Here is a 16455-nt window from a genome sequence, read left to right on the forward strand (position 1 = left end):
GCAGGGGGCTACTATTAGGGACTTAATTAGCAGGGTCATTATGAAGGGAGATGAGTAGAAAGATGTTTGTTAACATTACACTTGAACTTCTGCATATCAGTGCAGTTGGGAAAGCAGAATCCCGGAAGGGAGTTCCAAAGACCCGCAGTTCTGGGGAAGAAACTATTGGAGTAAAAGGCTTTCTTGCACCTAATAAAATATGATCATAATAATGATAATAATAATTATGGCAAAAATAAAAATGGTAATAATATTAATAATGATGCTGATAATGATAAAATAAAAATAATAACAATGATGATTACAATAAAACCATTATAATAAAAACAATAATTAAAATTATAAAAATAAGTATAATAACAAAAAATAATAATGATGATAAAATAATAATAATAATCATAATAATTATTATAATAAAATAATGGTAACAATAACATAAAAATAATAATAATGATAATAATAATAATATAATATAAAAAAAGCTAACAATGATAATAATAATAATAATAATAATTGTTATTATAATAATTATAATGATAATTTTAAAGATAATAATAATAATAAGTTCAATGATAATAATAATAATGATAATAATTATAGTGATAATAATAATCTTAATGAGAATAATAATAATGATAATGAAATAATAATATAAATAGCATACTAATACTACATATAATATTAAAAAAATAATAATGATAATACTTATAATAATAATTATATAATTAAATAATAATGTAAACAATGCTAATAATGATAATTATTATTGTTATTAGGTTAATAATATACATAATGATAATAATAATTATAATGATAATTTTGAGGATAATAATAACAATAATTTAATGATAATGATAATAGTAATTATAATAATAATAATAATAATAATCTAATGATAATAATAATAATAATAGTTTTAATGGTAATAATAATTGCAATAATAATACTGAAATAATGATATCAATATCATAACTATACTAATAAGAATATAAAAATAATAATGAAGATAATAATACTACTACTAATAATTATATAATTAGATTCTAATAATATAAACAATGCTAACAATGATAATAATAATTATAGTTATTATAATAATAATAATAATAATAATAATAATTATAATAAAAATAATGATAATGATAATAATATTTTTAATTATAATGATAATAATTTTCAGGATAATAATAATCATAATTTTAATGATAATATTAATAATAATGATAGTAATAATAATTATTATGATGAAAATAATGGCAATAATGATATTAATAACATAATATTGAAAATAAAATAAAAATCATGCTGATAATAATACTGATAATAATAACAATTATATCATAAAATAATAATATAAACAATGCTAACAATGATAATAATAATGGTTATTACAGTAATAATTAAAATAATGATAATAATGATAATACCGTTAACAATAATGCTAATAATAGTGATTATAATAATGATAATAATCATAATGATGATAATAATAATGATAATAGTAATAATAATGATGATAATAATGTTAATAATAATGATAGTATTGATAATAATGATAATAATTATGATAATAAGAATGATAATGATAATAATAATAATAATAATAATGATTATATTAATAATAATAATAATGATAATAATAATGATAATAATTATAATAAAAATAATGATGATAATAATAATGATAGTATTAATGATAATGATAATAATTTTAATAAAAATAATGATAATAATAATGATAGTATTAATGATAATGATAATAATTATAATAAGAAGAATGATAATGATATTAATAATTATAATAATAATGGTAATAATGATAATAATAATAATGATAATAATAATGATAATAATATTGATAGTAATAATAATAATAATGATAGTAATAATAATGATCATAATGACAATAATGATGATAATAATAATGATAATAATAATAATGATAGTAATGATAATACTAATAATGATAGTATTAATGATAATGATAATTATAATAAGAAGAATGATAATGATAATAATAATAATGATAATGATAATAATAATGATAATAATGATGATAATAATGATAATGGTAATAATTATAATAATGATAATTATAATAATAATAATTATGATAATAATAATTCTGATAATAATAATGATAATAATGATAATAATAATAATAATAATAATGATAATAATGATAATAATAATTAACATAATAATAATGATAATAATGATAATAATAATAATGATAATAATGATAATATTAATAATGATAATAATGATGATAATAATAATGATAATGATAATAATGATAATAATAATGATAATGATAATAATAATAATAATGATAATAATGATAATAATGATAATAATGATAATAATAACAATAATAATAATAATAATAATAATAATACCGACTGGATATCATAATAATTAACAAAAAAGAAATGTCCTGTCAAATAGAAACAGAACAAATACACAGTGCTTGTCAGAGAACTGGAAGGGATGGGGAAAATGAAGAAAATCCAAATAATACCGTTATTTGTCGTCCGAAGGACCGAGCTTCAAAACGATACAGATCTTGTGAAAATCCATCGCCTCTCTCGAAAGTTTTAAGCAGACATGCAAACATACATACATACATTTATATAGTGGTAGCTCAAATTTTCGACCCAAACCGATGAAAAAGCTCGCCCTAACTCTGAATACCCTTTATGTAAAGTTTCAAATGTTTAGAACAGAAATTATCTTTAGTAATTTGGTAGAAACCGCAGAGGTCAAATTTAAAAAAAACTTTGACCCTTATTATAACAATTTAACATTTATTATGTTCGGCTCAAATCAAGTTATTAAGTTAGATCCATGTCCAACGAACCCATATCTAAAATTTAAAGTGTTTGACCCAAAATTGGCGGAGTAGTTTTGTAGAGTTCTCAAAAGTAAAATCATTGAACTTTAACCCCTTAACAGCGAAATTTCTGGACGAAAACCGATCAGAAAGATTTTTCCAAATCTTAGTACCCTGTATATCAAATTTCGAGTCTGTAGACTTAAAATTGACAAAGTTATTGCGTAGGGAGATGAACACAGACAGACAGACACGTTCACTTTTATAGATATATATAGATATACTAGCATGGGTGCCCGGCGTTGCTCGGGTGTTTGGAGATGTATGCTGAGCAAAAAAAATAATAATAAAAATAAAAACGGTCAATTTTTAAAAATTTGACCCCTATTATGACCTCTTAAAATTTATTGTTTTAGGCTCAAATCAAGTTATTCATTAGATCTATGTCTTAGGAACCTATATTTAAAATTTCAAGTGTTTAGACCCAAAATTGTCGGAGGAGTTTGGTAGAGTTCTCAAAAGCCAAATCGTTCAACTTTGACCCGTTAACAGCCAAATTTCTGGCCGAAAACCGATCACAAATGTTTTTCCAAATCTCAGTACCCTGTATATCAAGTTTCGAGTCTGTAGACTGAAAATTGACAGAGTTATTGCGTAGAAAAAATGTACACAGACAGACAGACAGACACTTTTACTTTTATATTTATATACATAAATATTTGTATTTCAGAGCTTCCTTATGTAAAGAATGAGTATTTTTTTTTTACATAGGCGTCACCACTTATCTAGGCCGATAGGCCACTCAAGGATAAGGGGTAAAGAGTGTAGAGTAGTCAAAAGGACAATATAGTAATCGATAGTAATGGAAGTTCGGTAAATTTGTTAACTTAAGTGGAACGGCTCATCAGAAACTTGTTTACATTAGACTTGAAGACAACCATATTATAGACAGCTGGAAAGCAGGAAAACGGAAGACAATTCCACAGGCGTGCAGTTCTAAGAAAGAAGCTTTGATCATGGAATCTATGTTTAGGTTTAGGCACAGATAAAGAGTGGGGAAAATTATTGATAATGTTTTCAGCTAGTCTAGTGTTTCTTGTGAAAGTTTGACGAGGGGGGACCATAGATTGAAGCTCAGTCGAACACTTTCCATGAAAATAACGATAAAGCAGAGACAAACTCGCAACATCTCTTCTGTGAGATAGAGGTTGCAGCGAAGAGAAAAGGACATCTCCCACCAGGCCACGTATTTAAAAACAAAGACGTTATTAAAGATACTGTCAATCTGGCCTAATGGTTACTATGCTGGACTAACTGTCTTAAGGTTTTGGTGTCGATTTCAGCTCCAATATTTTTTTATTTACAAGAATTGAACTTTATAGAAAAAAATATTACATAATATTCGCATGAACAAGTATTTGTATTTTTTCTGTTTTTTTTTTTTTTTTTAATTCATTTAAATTAAAGGAATTTGGCGTTGTACACATTTTTCTGATTCCGACACCTGTAAGAGTTCCGATTTTTAAACAAAGATTTCGGGATAAATTTTTTTTTTTTTTTACACAGTGATCACCACTTATCAAGGCCCGGAAGCCACTCAGGGATAACGGTTATTGCAAGTACATTACGTTAGTGTGGAGATTTGATGAAGTGTTTAATTAAGGGGGCGGTTCATTAGGAATTTGTTAACATTGGACTTGAACACATCCAAGTTGTAGTCCGGAGGGAAGCAGGCAGACGGAACAGAGTTCCACAGGCGTGCAGTTCTAAGAAAGAAGCTTTGTTCATGGAATCCGCGTTTTGATTTAGGTACAGATATAGAGTGGGGGAAATTTTTCACAGTGGATTCAGCTAGACGGGTGTTTTTCGTGAAAGATTGGCGAGGGGGGGACCAGAGATTGGAGTTCAGACGAGCACTTGCCATGGAAATACCGATAAAACAAGGATAGGCTCGCAACGTCTCTTCTGTGGGAGAGAGGTTGCAGGGTAGAGAAAAGGGCATCCACAACTAAACCACGAAGTCTATTTTGTACTCTGTCAAGGCAGGATAGGCTGTTTTTTTGGCAGCTCCTGCCCAGATATGGCAACAGTATTCCATCCTTGGACGTACTTGGCTTTTATATAGATAGAGAATTCTAAGGCCGTTTCTAATATGGCGAGATTGGGGTGGTTTATTCTGAAAAAACGTTAATTGCGAGGCTTGGGGTGTTTATAGTACGCTGAGGAATGTCGTAAAAATACGGAAATGACTTTCCATACACAAAACAAAACAAAGCAAGACGAAGAAAATCAAAGATGGAAAATTGGAGATCGATAAATGTTGGAAAAAGAAGTCATTGGATAAAAAGCGAAAAAAAAAATTTTTTTTAAAAGAAAGCCGGGTACTGGTCGCGATTTGAGTTCCCTGCCGAACACCATAAAAAAAAACACTGACTTCTCCCTACGCATGAGCAAAGGACATATTTTCTTTTTAAATGACGACATTTTTACTCTTTATGAATATTAAAAGAAAAATAATTACTAAACATTTATTAATAAAAAAAAAAAAATGGGTCCTAGTGCACTTATGATCCGCGCTATATTTTAAATCAAATTTCTAAGTTTAATGTTTTTTTTATTCAATTGTAGAGAATAGGGACAAAACACCATTTTGTGGTACTAGTGCACTTATTGATCCGTACTGAAATAACGTTCTTATTTAAAAAGCCATTCTTAACATGGGGAGGGTGTTTTGTACCTATTCTCTACTTTAACCTTACAATTGAAGAAAAAAAACATTAAACTTTAATTAAACTTAGAAATTCGATCTAAAATATAGCGCGGATCATAAATGCACTATCACCCATTTTTTTTTATTAATAAATGTTTAGTAATTATTTTCGGGTTTGTATTATTGTACACATAGATTCGAAAAGGTTGTCAAAAAAACAAATATATAACAAATAAATGTTATCAAAAGCAAGATAAGTTACTTTTCTACCAAACTGGATATATTTTTAGTGTTTTTATTCAATGTAACATGTTTATTCAGCTCGAAAAACATACAGTGTTTACCGATGTATTCGAAAATTCAAGATGGCGTCTGACTCTCTCTTTAATACGGTAAGTTTGGGAAAAGGTGTTATAAATAAAAAAATATACAAAATACTATTAAAAACCCGCCGAATATATGTCAACCTATGTCACGGTAACATATATTGAGCGAGTTTTTAGCAGTATTTTATCCGGTTTTTTATTTATAACATCTTTTCCTAAACTTACCGTGTTAAAGAGAGAATCAGACGCCATCTTGAATTTTCCAATACATCGGAAAACACTGTATGGTTTTCGAGCAAAATAAACACGTTACATTGAATAAAAACACAAAAAATATATCCAGTTTGGTAGAAAAGTAACTTATTTTGCCTTTGATAACATTTATTTGTTAAATATTTGTTTTTTGACAACTTTTTCGAATCTATGTTAACAGTAATACAAACCCCATTTTTCTTTTAATATTCATAAGCAGTAAAAACGTCGTCATTTAAAAAGAAAATGCTATTTAAAAAAGAAAAGAAAAAGTCGATAAAAGTGAGATATTACTAATAAATGTGTAGTAATTTCTTTTATTTCAATATTCATAAACAGTAAAACTTATAAAAAGTCGATAAAAATTCATGATCGTTTAATTACTATGGCAACTAAAACATGTCCTTTGCTCATGCGTAGGGAGAAGTCAGTGTTTTTTTTATGGTGTTCGACAGGGAACTCAAATCGCGACCAGTACCAAATATTTTCTCATTCAAAGAAGAAAAAAAATACAAAAAAAAAAATGATAAAGAATATATATATATATATATATATATATATATACATACAGGATGGAGGACGGTGATGCAGGGGCCGTAATCACTGTGCAGCATCCCGGTCGACCCTTGATACACACAACAGCAGCAAAAAAAAAAAAAAAAAAAAAAAAAAAAAAATGGCGTCGTTGTGTTAAATTTTTTTGTATTTTTTTCTGTTGTCTCTGGGGGAATTAATGTTGTCGCTACGTTATACTGCTCAAAGCTTAACAGACGTGGAAGGGGTACACTATACTTTTTATAGCTCCTGTCTCTGAGAGGCTCCATGTTTTGACAAGCTTCTACGTCTGACCTTTAAACCATGTTTTTTTCCTCTCACATACGATGATGATGATGATGATTGCAACGTCTATTCAGACGAGTGCCACTCCCTCAGACATTTAAAATCCATGAGCCCAAATGTCTGAGGGAGTCTCTATACAAAGATGATGTTACAGAGTCTTAGCTTTGTACGACAGCTAAGTCTCTCTCTCGGTTCAAAATGTTGAGATCCAGCAACAAGCAAGAGCAAGATAGCCAGGAACAAATTAAACTGCAGACCAGCTTAATGCGGGTACTGGTCTTCCGCTTTATGGTTTTTTTAAATCAGAGATTTGCTTCTCCTAGAAAGGTTGCCTTCACCACGGCTTACGGGAGCCCTCTCCAACCCAACACACATATACACACACACACACACAAATATACACAGTGCTAGTTGGCCGTTGACCCAGAAAAAGAGTTCATTCGCTCTTTGGAAGGTTTTGTTTTTAATCCTTCCGGGAGACTAGCCGCCCTCCTCATCAAACAAGTCTGGTGGGGGAACACACGCACACATACACACGTACATATATTCATGTTCACGTGCATACACACACACGCTAACGTACACACATGTACGCACACATGGGCACAGTCAGTACACCATAACAACATTCCACTTTCTTGCGTTCTTCCCTTTTGCCTTGGTTCATCAACCAGACAAGTTTGCGTCCACAGCTTGTAGCCTGAAGACACTTCCATGTGGCCGACTGCTACCATGCACGCGCGACTTTACTGAGGTCAACTCTTTCTCCTTTTTTTTTTTTCTTTTTCTACATACTGGACTGCCATTTCTCTTTTCCCTACTTTAATCCTCTTTTTTCCACGTGCGTAGTCGTCAACGAGTGAACTGAACACGTGTTCCACCTAAAACATTTATTTTGAACAGAAAATAAACGACATGTTTATTCTATTCAGCAATTGAGTTTTTTTTCCTTCCTTTCATTTCATTATTTTCTTCTGATCTTAAATGGAACACGTATATCAAATCTGTTGCCAAGGCCGCTGGAAAAATGGTGGGATCTTTCTATCGATCCGGTAAATATCTCACTGCTGATGCTATTCTCTATCTATATAAGAGCCAGGTACGTCCAAGGATGGAATACTGTTGCCACATCACGGCAGGAGCTGCGAGAAAGGACTTGTCCCGCCTTGATAGAGTTCAAAATAGACTTCGTAGCCTCGTAGGAGATGTCCTTTTCTCTTCCTTGCAACCTCTATCTCACAGTAGAGATGTTGCGAGTTTGTCTCTGATGTATCGTTATTTTCATGGCAGGTGCTCGACTGAGCTTCAATCTATGGTCCCCCCTCGCCAAACTTTCACAAGAAACACTCGTCTAGCTGTAAACACTATCAATAATTCCCCTCACTCTTTATCTGTACCTAAACCTAAACGTAGATTCCATGAGCAAAGCTTCTTTCTTAGAACTGCACGCCTGTGGAATTGTCTTCCGTTTTCCTGCTTTCCGGCTGAATACAATATGGTTGTGTTCAAGTCTAACATAAACAAGTTCTTGATGAGCCGTTCCATATAATTATCAAATTTACCAAATTTTCATTGCTAATGATTACTATAATGTCCAATTTCTACTGTACACTCTTTAACCCTTATCCTTGAGTGGCCTCTTTGCCTTGATAATGTGGTGATGCCTATGTAAAAAAAAAAAAAAATCCTGGTCTGCAACAGGCTCCATGTTTTGACAAACTTCTGCATCTGACCTTTAAACTCGTAAACTACACTTAAATATGATATTTTAATTCTTGCAAATTTTATATATACTAGACAACCCATGAACCGTTCGGTCAGTATGTTTTTTTTTTATTATTACATTTTCACCCCAAACAAGGCAAATTGCCACTTTGGTGTAGGGGGCTACTATCAGGGGCAACAACTACTGGGGTACTATGTAGGGATTTGGGCAGCAAGATGTCGGATCACGTTACACTTGAACTTCTGCATGTCAGTACTGTTGGGGAAGCAGGGATCTGGAATGGAATTCCAGAGTCTAGCGGTTCTGGGGAAGAAACTATTGGAGTAAAAAGATCTTTTACATCTAGAGATCTCTACAGTGTGGGGGTGGGATTTAGCAGCCTCTCGGCATGTCGAGGGTGCTCACGTCATGGGGGCACAAGTGATTGCAGTTCGTCAGAGCATTCACCACTAAAATACTTGTAGAAAAGGCAGAGGGATGCAACATTTCGTCGATGGGACAGAGGCTGAAGCTTAGATGCCAGTTCAGGGCCTATCAGGTTTGCGACTCTCTTTTGAACCCTGTCAAGGAGCGAGAGACTAGTAGTAGACGCACCAGCCCAGATGTGGCAGCAATACTCCATACATGGGCGAATGGTTGCCTTATAGAGGTACAGGATACTTTCGGGTGTTAGTAGTTTTCTAGCACGGTAGAGAGAGCCTACCTTTCTTGCAGCGGCCCTGGCAATGCCTTCAATGTAATTGTTCCAACTCATGTTTCCTGTGAACGTTAGGCCAAGGAGTTTGAAAGATGGACTCTCAGATAAAGAGTCGTTGGCCATTGCTATGGGTGGTAGAGAGGGTTTCTTGTAATTATTGAATGAAACTAGTTTAGTCTTGGCAGCATTGAACGCGACCAACCACTTTTGTCCCCATTCCACTACAGATTGGAGGTCTTCCTCTAGTGTTTCTATATTAACTAGAGAATTTATGTATGAGCGTGACACTTGGGACATAAATAAAATAGTTTTTTGTGACATAACAAAAACATTTCTATGAATGTACATTAAAAAAATACAAGGCCGATAGCCACTAGTCACGTACTCTCGTGTAATGAATGAATGCGTGAATGTAGGATTGACATGAAATTCTTAAAGATAAACTAAAATGACCGAAAAATGGGCTGAAATGACTTAAATAAATAAAAAGTAAATGACTTAGAATGACTTGGTTTGTTGGTTGTTTTTGTTTTACGGCATATCAACCCTTTTCGGGTTATTTAATGCCGAATCCAAAGATTTTGAAGAAAATTTTTTTTAAAAGAATATATTTGTTGTTTTCAAGTTGTTTTCTATTTAACCCATAGTTGGGACCCGAACAGGTACTACCACTCCGGGTCAGAATGGACCTGGGAGCAATGGTAATTAAAGGGTGGCTCCACACTCCCCAAAGCCCACAAGCTGGGACCTCACCACTGGATATAGTTTAAGGTCATATCCAGGACCCCCATTTAGGGACTTTTACCCTCTGCAGGGGGGGGGGGCAGTCGGTGTATTCTAATGCCCCACCGACAGGGCCAGACTTTAATGAACTTAAGGATGAAGTGAATGACCTTAAGAATGACTTGAATGCTGAAAAAATAACTGGAATCCTTCAAAAACAACTTGAATGATCTGGAGAATGACTTGAATGGCTTTGAGACTGACTAGTTATAAAGTGGGTGATCATTTTACATTACATTAATACAGAAAAGTGATCCCCCACTTTATATCACAAAGTTACAAACATGAGTACAGCATGTAGTAAGAACAGATACTACACTTTGATCTTGGCCAAAAGGCCAAGAAAAGGGTATTTATTTGCTCCCCCACCGAGCAAATTAGGCACAAGGCCGATTTTTAATGTGGGGAGTAGGGGAGCTGGATAGTGACAATTGGTATGAAGGGTTGCCCCTACATTGACCAAGGTCTTATATGTGGGGTTGGCCCCACATATGGTCTTTGCTTGCAGTATCTGTCGGAACAGATACTACACTTTGATCCCGGCCCGAAGGCCAAGAACAACAGAAAAAAAGGCAAGGTTTTTATTTGCTCCCCCACCGAGCAAATTAGGCACAAGGCCGATTTTTAATGTGGGGAGTAGGGGAGCTGGATAGTGACAATTGGTATGAAGGGTTGCCCCTACATTGACCAAGGTCTTATATGTGGGGTTGGCCCCACATATGGTCTTTGCTTGCAGTATCTGTCGGATCAGATACTACACTTTGATCCCGGCCCGAAGGCCAAGAACAACAGAAAAAAAGGCAAGGTTTTTATTTGCTCCCCCACCGAGCAAATTAGGCACAAGGCCGATTTTTAATGTGGGGAGTAGGGGAGCTGGATAGTGACAATTGGTATGAAGGGTTGCCCCTACATTGACCAAGGTCTTATATGTGGGGTTGGCCCCACATATGGTCTTTGCTTGCAGTATCTGTCGGATCAGATACTACACTTTGATCCCGGCCCGAAGGCCAAGAACAACAGAAAAAAAGGCAAGGTTTTTATTTGCTCCCCCACCGAGCAAATTAGGCACAAGGCCGATTTTTAATGTGAGGAGTGAAGGGGAAATGGGGACGAACTCCCTGGGGAGTAGGGGAGCTGGATAGTGACAATTGGTATGAAGGGTTGCCCCTACATTGACCAAGGTCTTATATGTGGGGTTGCCCCCACATATGGTCTTTGCTTGCAGTATCTGCCGGAACAGATTGTATTTATTTGCTTCCCCACTGAGCAAATTAGGCACAAGGCCGTTTTTAATGTGGAGAGAGAGGGAGGGGGAGGGAAAAGGGGACCAGCTCCCGAGAGGTGGGAAATAGATCTTAGCCAAAAGGTGAAGAACCGCATCTATTAACAACAGACCTTTGATTTTAACCAAAAAAGCCAAGCACAAAACTGTTACGGACAGACTGACGGAGCGATTTATAAAGTCGCTTACACACGACTAAAAAGAATATAGATAGATTTCTATGAGACCTTCTGTTTATAATTGTTTATTTTTGAAAAAAAAAAAACCCCAACTTACAGCCATTGAATTATAAGTGGTTTGTTATACTTATAGGTAAATATGCACTAAACAGATACCATAATACTTAAAGTTAAATTAAAATTTTGATATATCTTTTAATTTAAATACAAAAAAAAAAAAACTATTGGGACGCTGATAACGTACACAGCAAAACAATACGTTTTATTGTTGTGTTGATTATTTATTTGTAACGCAAATTAAAAAAAAAACATTTTCGGGGTTATTTATTTATGTTGGTCGTGTAAAAGAAAATATATGAATGTTTTTTAAGAAAAGTGTATTAAAAAGGGAGAATAAATTAAAACAAATGAAATCGCCGTTGAAAATGCTGTTATGGTTGTTTTTTTTTTTGTTGTTTTTTTTTTACACAGTGATCACCACTTATCAAGGCCCGGAAGCCACTAAGGGATAAGGGTTATTGCAAGTACATTACGTTAGTGTGGAGATTTGACGAAGTGTTTAATTAAGGGGGCGGTTCATTAGGAATTTGTTAACATTGGACTTGAAGACATCCAAGTTGTAGTCCAGAGGGAAGCAGGAAGACAGAACAGAGTTCCACAGGCGTGCAGTTCTAAGAAAGAAGCTTTGTTCATGGAATCCGCGTTTTGATTTAGGCACAGATATAGAGTGGGGGAAATTTTTCACAGTGGATTCAGCTAGACGGGTGTTTTTCGTGAAAGATTGGCGAGGGGGAACCAAAGATTGAAGTTCAGACGAGCACCTGCCATGGAAATAACGATAAAACAAGGATAGGCTCGCAACGTCTCTTCTGTGGGAGAGGGGTTGCAGGGTAGAGAAAAAGGCATCCCCCACTAAGTCACAAAGTCTATTTTGTACTCTGTCAAGGCAGGATAGGCTGTTTTTAGCAGCTCCTGCCCAGATATGGCAACAGTATTCCATCCTTGGACGTAGTTGGCTTTTATATAGATAGAGAATTGCATCAGTAGCGAGATATCTTCTGGAGCGGTAGAAGGATCCCACCATCTTTCCAGCGACCTTGGCAACAGACTTGATGTACGTGTTCAATTTAGTATCAGGAGTAAAGGTCAAACCCAGAAGCTTGTCAAAACACGGGGCCTCACCCAGACGAGAGCCATCCATCACAATTGATGCCAGATGGGGATCAGAGCGTTGATGATCTAAGGATAGGAATTTGGTTTTGGATGCATTAAAGGTAACCAGCCACATCTTCCCCCACTGAACCACGGACTCAAGATCAGAGGAGAGAGAATATATATATATATATTTAAACGAGCTGAAACTGAAACGTAAACTAATGATTAAATTATAAAAAATGAATTCTGTGCCATCAGCTATAATCGAAACCGAAACCAAAACTTTTGAAGATTTTTTTTGTAAAATTATTTATTACAAAAATTTGAAGTCCATCACAATTAAATGACAGTCACTCGGAATTGATTATATAATGTTATTAATTTAATTTAAAATATCTTAATGCTGCAATATTTTGAGTTATAAATTTATTATATTTTTTACTAGAATATCTTGTCCTTTTCTTTTCCAGTTTTAACAACTAGTCCTTTACTTTTCCATGTTTAAGCTTAACCATATTACTTTTCATGCTCACATTTTTCTATTGTAATAACATTATATAATCAATTCTTAATGCTGCAATATTTTAAATTATAAATTTATTATATTTTTTACTAGAATATCTTGTCCTTTTCTTTTCCAGTTTTAACAACTAGTCCTTTACTTTTCCATGTTTAAGCTTAACCATATTACTTTTCATGCTCGCATTTTTCTATTAAAATAACATTATATAATCAATTCTTAATGCTGCAATATTTTAAGTTATAAATTTATTATATTTTTTACTAGAATATCTTGTCCTTTTTATTTTCCAGTTTTAAAAACTAGTCCTTTACTTTTCCATGTTTAAGTTTAACCATATTACTTTTCATGCTCGAATTTGTTATTGTAATCCATGATTTTTCCTGCCTTCCAATGAATTCACTTGTTTTTTTTTCATTTCAGTTTTATTTTTTTGTCCCGTGAACATAATGTACGACACTCGTGTGCTTTCAATAAAATACTCCCTATTATCTCCCTTTCATATTTTCATTCTGTTTGTTTAACGAGTTACTTCTCTTTTCGCGACAGTAGTTGGTGAAGCGACGTGGTTGCTATGGAAACCAGTCATAAAAATCGTCGCTCACCTCCTTACATATTTGTACGATTTTGAACAGCAGAACATTCGTCATGACGTTTGTTTTACTTAAAGAAAATTGAAATATTTTCTTTTTTCACAATATAGCTGAGCGTTATATTTTAACGAGTTCTTTGTGAGAAGTGTAAGGATAAGAGTCTTAGGAGATGAGGACATTCTAAGGAGAGTTCATGTTGTAAGACATGGGATGGAAACATTAACACATTAACATTGTTGGAGAAGAGATGTGGACATTAACACGTAGATATAAGGAGAGAGTATGCATATAAACAAACAATACCTTTTTCATGTAATGATGGGCACAGGAGACGGCAGTTATAAAAACACATTGAACATTTATTCTTCTTCCACTTGAACCGATTAGTGGCTTTGCGTTCAGGAATTCAAAGGTTCACATATTAAGTTTCAAGGTGATCGTCTCGCTTCTAGACGATTGAAACCCCATGTCTGGACCCAGACTATCGTCCGTCTCTCAGACTCCCCTCTGAGTTTCTCACTGACTCTCTTTAACTCTAACTCTCACTTCCTATATTGAGAAATCCATGCATGTCCGGCCACGTGATCACATCACGTGTTTCAACATGTGCGAGTTGCACGTTTCCCGAACATTCTGATTTTCCAATAACCTATTTTTTTTGTTATTTTCAGTGTTAGTGTAGATATGAGATGTAGAGTTCACATTGTCGATATGAGATGTGTATGTCACGACATTTTATAACACAGACATATAATAAATGGATGCCTACTGGAGATAAACTGAATGCCTACTAGACACTATCCTCGAGTGCCTAAGGTCTCTCTGTACAGGGGTTTGTCAGAAATTCTGATATGAGGACACTTCATTGGAAGTAAACCCTGACTAAATATTCAAAGAAATGGTGTGCTATCTCCTCAAGCCATCCAGCACGTCCCCCAGTTTGCAGACGGGGGCACCCCCTTTAGCAATAAAGGGCAGCTTTGAATAAGAAATAAAAAGCCGTGGACAATGGGGAAATCAAAACAACATGAAAGAAAATAAAAACACATACTGGCAGGTCGGCACCCAGGATAAAAAGGGCCCTTCAACCCGTTCATACGCCAGGCGGGAAGATGCAAACAATGGTGTAAACCTTCCGAACTCTGGAAGTGGCTCTCCAACCATGACAGAGGATAACCAGGGTCAGCCATCAGGCCTTGATAACAGAGGTCCTGGCCCCCAAACATCAAATTCAGCAACAAGACGAAAGAAAAATACAAGAGGCTTAAAAGCTCAGGCGTGGTCTGTTGCAGAAAAGAAGGTGCTACTGTTTTGCTACTACTACTCGAAGTTCGAAAAGTGGAGCAAAACATCCACTGACATTCTTACCGAGAAAATAAAAGATACTAACCTAATAACAATTCACTTTACCTTTTTGTAAGAATCACAAACACAAAGACGAGCTTTATCAAAACACATGATGGGGTTATTTCTTCACGACCGGCCGTGGTTTTCTCATCAAGAATTCAAAGCTTCACATTTTAGTTTCAAAGTGACCGTCTCGCTTCCTAGACGTTCGAATTACAAACTCCAGACTCTCTCTGAGTTTCTCACTGACTGAGAAGAGATGTGGACATTAACACGTAGATATAAGGAGAGTGGGTACATATAAATAGAAGTAAGAATAATCCACCCTGGCTGGGCCGTCGTGCGCAGGATGGATGATCGGCGCATCCCTAAACACCTTCTCTATGGCGAGCGTGCCTCAGGCTCAAGAAAGAGGGGGCGACCCCATCTTCGCTACAGGGAGGTCTGCAAGCGTGACATGAAGGCTTTCTCGGTGGACAGGAATACATGGGAAGCCTCTGCAGCTGACAGAACTGCCTGGAGGAAAATGATACGCCAGGGGATTATCATCAGCGAGAGGACCCTCCATGTTGGAAAACGCTGCAAAGAGAGCTAGGAGAAGAGCGAGTGTACAGGCGGAACAGCCAGACGAAGCGGCAAATTGCATAACAACCTTCGTATGTCAAAGCTGTGGCAAACTATGCAAATCAAGAATTGGTCTCTACAGTCACACAAAAGGATGCATACAGGCAACATAATGGCTGCCCAAGACCAGGGATTGATGACCAATGCATTCAAGAAGATGGCAGGGATCAGTAATGACAATAAATGCAGATTCTGCCATACAGAATTGGAAAGTGTTGGTCATCTGATATCAAGTTGCAAAGTTCTTCTAGGGGACGGCTACTATACAGCGAGACATGATGGAGTATGCTAGTACCTCCACTGGACCATCTGTAAAAAATTAAACATCCAGTGTAGCAGTAGGTCTTGGGAACATCAACCTGAAAAAAACAGTTGAAGATGATTTATATACCATACATTACGACCATGTAATCCCTACAGCCACCTACTTTGAAAATGCTGCTGTGAAACCTGACATAGCTATATGGAATAAGTCAGAGAGAGTTGCAACCTTGATTGAAGCGAGTGTTCCTAATGATGGCGGTCTTAACAGAGCTGAAAGAGAGAAACAGACCAAATACCAAGGTCTCATGTATGATATGAAAAGAA

The 16455-nt window shown here is 34.8% G+C and overlaps 1 pseudogene; it reads right to left on the reverse strand.

The window, feature by feature from the left end:
• Positions 1 to 10380: 10380 nt before the first annotated feature.
• On the reverse strand, positions 10381 to 10518 carry LOC145268462 (U2 spliceosomal RNA; annotated as a pseudogene).
• Between the last annotated feature and the right edge of the window lie 5937 nt (positions 10519 to 16455).

The sequence above is a fragment of the Euprymna scolopes genome, chromosome 43 (assembly GCF_053919585.1).
Source record: "Euprymna scolopes isolate OS-2025 chromosome 43, ASM5391958v1, whole genome shotgun sequence".
Lineage (NCBI taxonomy): Eukaryota > Metazoa > Mollusca > Cephalopoda > Sepiida > Sepiolidae > Euprymna > Euprymna scolopes.